The sequence below is a fragment of the Canis aureus genome, chromosome 12 (genome assembly GCF_053574225.1).
Source record: "Canis aureus isolate CA01 chromosome 12, VMU_Caureus_v.1.0, whole genome shotgun sequence".
NCBI classification, from domain to species: domain Eukaryota; kingdom Metazoa; phylum Chordata; class Mammalia; order Carnivora; family Canidae; genus Canis; species Canis aureus.
Window position 1 is genome coordinate 57285686 of NC_135622.1, and position 5035 is coordinate 57290720.

Here is a 5035-nt window from a genome sequence, read left to right on the forward strand (position 1 = left end):
CTTACCTCCCTTCCAGAGAGCTGGGAAGTTGGGCCGGTGGGGGACGCTGGCGGTGCCCTGGACATTCCCTGCACTGGGCTGCAAGCCCCAGACAGCTGCGCTTGCTGAGCAAGAGCATCGCCGTGGCAGCTGGAAGGAGCTCAGCCTTGGGATCAGGAGCTCTGGGCTGGAGTCCTGCCTCTTTCCCTCTCTGGCTGTGTAGCCTTGGCTAAGCTGCCTTCCGTCTCTGAGCCTTGTTTCCTGTCTGTAAAATCCCAGCCTAGACACAGATGGGGGAGATTCAGGAGTTGAAGGGAACGCACTTGGCCACGGTGACTTTATTAAGTGCCAGTTCCCTCCACCTTTTCCTTCTAACTTTTGAGGTCTGAACCAGGCATTTCAACCCTCAAATCCCTGAGCCAGCGTAACCCTCACACCCCCAGCTAGTGAGAAGGACTTCCCAAAATAGTGGGTTTTGTCTTTATATGTCTTCCTATGCAGCAGTGGGATCCCCGGTTTTCCTCGGGGACGATTTGGGTTGTTTTTTTTTTTTTTTTTTTAAGATTTTATTTATTTATTCATGAGAGACACAGAGAGAGACAAAGGCAGAGACACAGGCAGAGGGAGGCTCCCTCTGGAGAACCCAATGTGGGACTCGATCCGGGGACCCAGGATCACAGCCTGAACTGAAGGCAGTTGCTCTACCACTGAGCCCCTCAGATCCCCCCGATTTGGGTTATTGAGACAGAAATGAGAAAGAGGAAGGCAACATCCAGAGTAGGATTTTGGGTCCATAGTAAGATAGTCTCCCTGAAAACCAGGATTTGCCCAGAAATACTTTCTGAATCCTAACCTCTTACTAAACATCAAGAACTAAGGTCAGTAGATGGGGAGAGAAGTGGTAAGTGAGGATTTGCCAGCTGGGGTCCTGGGAATGAACACCTGCCCCTCTGACCTGTGGGAGAGGAGCAAGGAGGGAACAGGGCGATGAGTTGTGCCCCATCCTCCCCACCCTGTACCTAGCCTGGGGCTGGGGCAGGTACACAGACATCCAGGAAGGTGTGGGGAGCCTGTGTGAGCAGAGACCCTGTGCCCACACCCCTGGTTCCTCTTGGAGTGCAGGAGCCAGCGTGTGGCCCTGGGGAGGGAGGAGTCCTGGCTATGACAATGGAGCAGACACCTGTGAGCACTGCAGAGGGTCTGGAAGTTCCCAGGCTCCCTGGGGAGGGGATTCCAGGTGACAAGGAGGCTGGTGGACCAGAAAAGGCCCGTGGACAGAATGGAGATGCTCCTGGGGCAAGACAAGGGCCAGAATCCCACGTTTGGCATTGCGGACCCTAGAAGGTGGCCAGACGCAAAGCCAGCACCTGAGCAAGGCCAATCTGGGGACTGCAGCAGAGAGAGCCAGGGACTCAACCCATCTCCGTGAGGCCACAGGAGGCTACACTCACATTCGTGCACACGCACACATGCACATGCATACACACGCACTCACCCTCTCGTACTCACACACGCAGGCTCACACTCACAGACACACACGCTCACACATTCACACACTCTCAGACACACACATCACCTACACACAGTCACACCACATCGAAGTCTGAGCCTTTACTCAAAACAGGAAAAAAAAAATCACCCTGAAGAAAGCAGGCCGGAAGAGATGAGATGCATTTATTGGCAAATTAGTTTCTTTCTCCACCCACCCATGCACCCATACACCCACCCAGCCATCTGTCCCCCGATCCAAGCAGCCGCCAGCCACCCCTCGGCCTCCCCTGCCTATGCCACACCTGAGTCAGCGATGCTCCCGGGGAGGGGGAGGATCGTCGGCCGGGGCCAGGCAGGCGGGAGTTGAAGCCTGGCATTGCCACTCACTACTGGGCAGACTTGGGCGTGTGGGCCTGAGTCCCGGCTTACTCACGTATACAGTGTGGACAGTGGTACCTCCCTACGGGGTTGTGCAAGGACGAAGAGAGACCCCTCTGCCCAGGCCCTCAGTGCCCCCCAGCCGTTCCACTGAAGGCAGGTCATGGACTGAGCCAGCCCTGGAAGCGGAGCCCAGAGAGCAGTTGGAAGTTGCCCAGAGCCCAATAGGGAGTTGACCTCGGGCCTGAGAATAGACGGAGTCGTCACCCACCAGCCCCGGGTGCCTCTGGCCCGGGGTCATCACTCCCAGGACAGGCTCCCCTGCACCCTTCCCCGGTGCTCAGGCACCCTGGCTGTGCCCTGCCTCTTCCTTGTGGCCGCACCCACGCCCAGGGCTCTCCTGGCCCTCAGAAGGGCTGGGCCTTCACCTTACCACCTCTGCTCACTCCTCAGCAACCACCACCGTGTCCACCCTCACCACTGACCCCCCAACAGGTTCTCAAAGCCTTCGTATCTCCACGTCCTCCGGTGGTCCCTCTGCACCTGACACCTGCCGCTGCCCTCGCCCTCTGCTGGACCTGCTTGGCCGGCTCTCGTGCTCCTCCTGGTCTCCTGAGCTGTGCCCCCCTCCAGCCCCTGAACGCAGGCGTCCCTAGGACTCCCATCTGCGCAGCCTGTCCTCCCTCTGGGAAGACCACCCGTTGCTCGGACTGCAGTCACCACCCCCGGTCACCACCTGATGACGGCATCGTGTTATTTCTGATGCAGGGGAATCTCGGGACAGTGGCAGATTCCGGGCTGAGGGGGTGGGTGTCGGGAACGGAGCTAGAACTCCACCTTGCAGGCGGGGAAGGCCTCGTCCTGCATGGACACGGTGCTATTGCTGCCCAGCACTGTGATGCCCAGCGCCTGGTGCCGAGCATGCGTCTCCTCGTACCACTCATGCATTGCCACTGAATCGAAGGTGGGGATCAGGGTCACCTGGAGGTCACGGTCCCACTGCTGCTTGCCCGCGAGTAGTGCATCCAGGACGGCCCACATGCCCTCTTCCTTGCGCTGGTCCTGGCCACTGATGACATAGCAGAGTGCACGCACCCGCCGGAAGAATTCCTCGTCCACTAGCCGGGCACTGCTCCCGCTGGGCAGATAGGCCAGGTCAAGGTAGACGGGGGACCCTGGAGGGGCTGCTGACCCACCTGGCCGGCTGCCAGCTGACCCAGATGGGCCCCGAGTGGTCATCTTGGAGACTGAGGTCTTTCTGGACAGAGGTGCCCGACCTCCCTTGTCACTGGGCTCACTCCGGGTGCTGAGCGGCCGACTGGCCCTGTCTCCACCAGCCAGTCCCTTGGTTTTGGCAGCGCTCGCTGCAGTGGCTTTGGGGGCAGCAGTGCTGGGGTTGGGGCAAGCCAGGGACTTCTGGGTGCGGCTGAGGCCCTCTGTCAGCCGTGCCTGCTCAGGGGGCAGCATCTCAGGGTCCACCATGCATATGCTGGGTGGGGTGGGCCGCGGTGGGGGGAACTTGAGAGGCTTGGGCAGTGGGTCATGGCGAGGGACCCCAAAGCCCTCCATGTCCTCATCTGAGTCCGTGGTGCCAGAGGCGGCAGGCAGGGGGTCTGAGTCAGACAGGGTGGGCAGGGACTCGTGGACGGATGTGGGTGGCATCTCCTCGGCCCCTGGAGCGCCCGCCCACTCCTGGGACCGAGCACTACTATCTGAGCTGCCGGGGGATGCGGGTGCTGGTACCATGGGCACAGCCTTTCGGTGCTCAAACTCGCAAGGTGACACCAGGCACAGGTCCACATCATGCGGGGAGGCTGATCGCCGTACCCGGGGGCCACGGAGTGGGAGGCTCAGCCCAGCCTCGCTCGCAGTGGCAGGTGGTGGCGGAAGCACCTGCTCGAAGGACACGGACAGGGACTCGTCTACCTCTGTGGAGTGTGGGGAGCCTACCTCAGCTGGCAGCAATGCCAGTGTTACGGGGGCGGGACACAGAGGTCCCAGATTCTCCAAAGTCACACGGAAACAAAACTCCAAATGATTCCCTCATTACCCACGCTCTGCCGAATGCCCCGGTAAGGTCTGCAGAGATCTGCCACTGCTCCCCTGGGCAGGTCCCTGACGCAGCCCCCCACCCCGTAATCACTGCATGGAGCCCTCACGGGTCTCCCTGCTGCATTCCCCTCCCACCCCCACCTTCCAGCCCCACTGCCACCCTATCCTGAAAATTTTCCTTTCGACCAATGATCTGATCTGGTCCGTTCCCTGCTTTAAACTTCCCAGGCGCTCCCCGTGGGTTCAGGATGGAGCTCACCCTGGTGTGAGGCCCCAGATGCTTCTCCACACGATCCCCCCTTCCTCATATGCACCCCCTGGACGCCCCATGCTGCTGCTTGCGGGATCCTGGCTGCTCAACTCAAATGTCTGTGCCTGCACCTCTGACGCACCCACAACACCCGCTGCACCCCAGCTAGTTGGCAAGGGCGCAGGTCTGCAGGGTTGGAGGTGAAGTGCCGGGCAGGGAGTTAAACTGAGTCTCAAAGAGCCGCATGCGCTCGGTGAGCAGCAGAGCCTGGGCCTGAGGCTCTGGGGTTTAAAATGCTCCCGAGAAATCTCCAAGGGGTTGGTGTTGATTTTTGCAGGAAATAGCCGGACCGGCTGCTGCAGTAATTACCATTTCTCTGCTCCCCGAGGGGCTGCTATCTTTGGCAAACTAATTACTAATAAGGTTTACTCAACAGCCAGTATAATCGCTAGAGAAAACTATCCTTAAGGACTTATTCTGCTTGATTTGAGGCTTGATGTCACAAGCCGCAACGTTCTGAGAAACCCCTTCTGTGACTCGAAGGGTCGGTGCAGGGCGTTTCCTGGGCCCATGAAGCATCTGCACCTGCCAAGCAGCCTCCTCGGTCCATTCCTCCGCAGGGGAGCCTCTCTGTGGGCAGAGGTGGGAGGGGAGGGTGCAAAGGAGGGGCCAGAGCTGCCCCCCAGCCCTCTAATAGGGCAGCTCCTTTCCCTTGGGGCCATTTTGGGATTTTCTTTTTCATGAAATCACCTAGCAGCAAAAGGGACATCCTTGTTTAAATTCCAACTTTGCCTCGAATCTTCATTTCTTTTTTTATTTTATTTTATTTATTTATTCGTGAAAGACACAGAGAGAGGCAGAGACAAAGGCAGAGGGAGACACAGG

At 58.9% G+C, this 5035-nt stretch overlaps 1 pseudogene; it reads right to left on the minus strand.

The window, feature by feature from the left end:
- Nucleotides 1–1743: 1743 nt before the first annotated feature.
- Nucleotides 1744–4760, minus strand: LOC144324565 (microtubule-associated protein 1S pseudogene; annotated as a pseudogene).
- Between the last annotated feature and the right edge of the window lie 275 nt (nucleotides 4761–5035).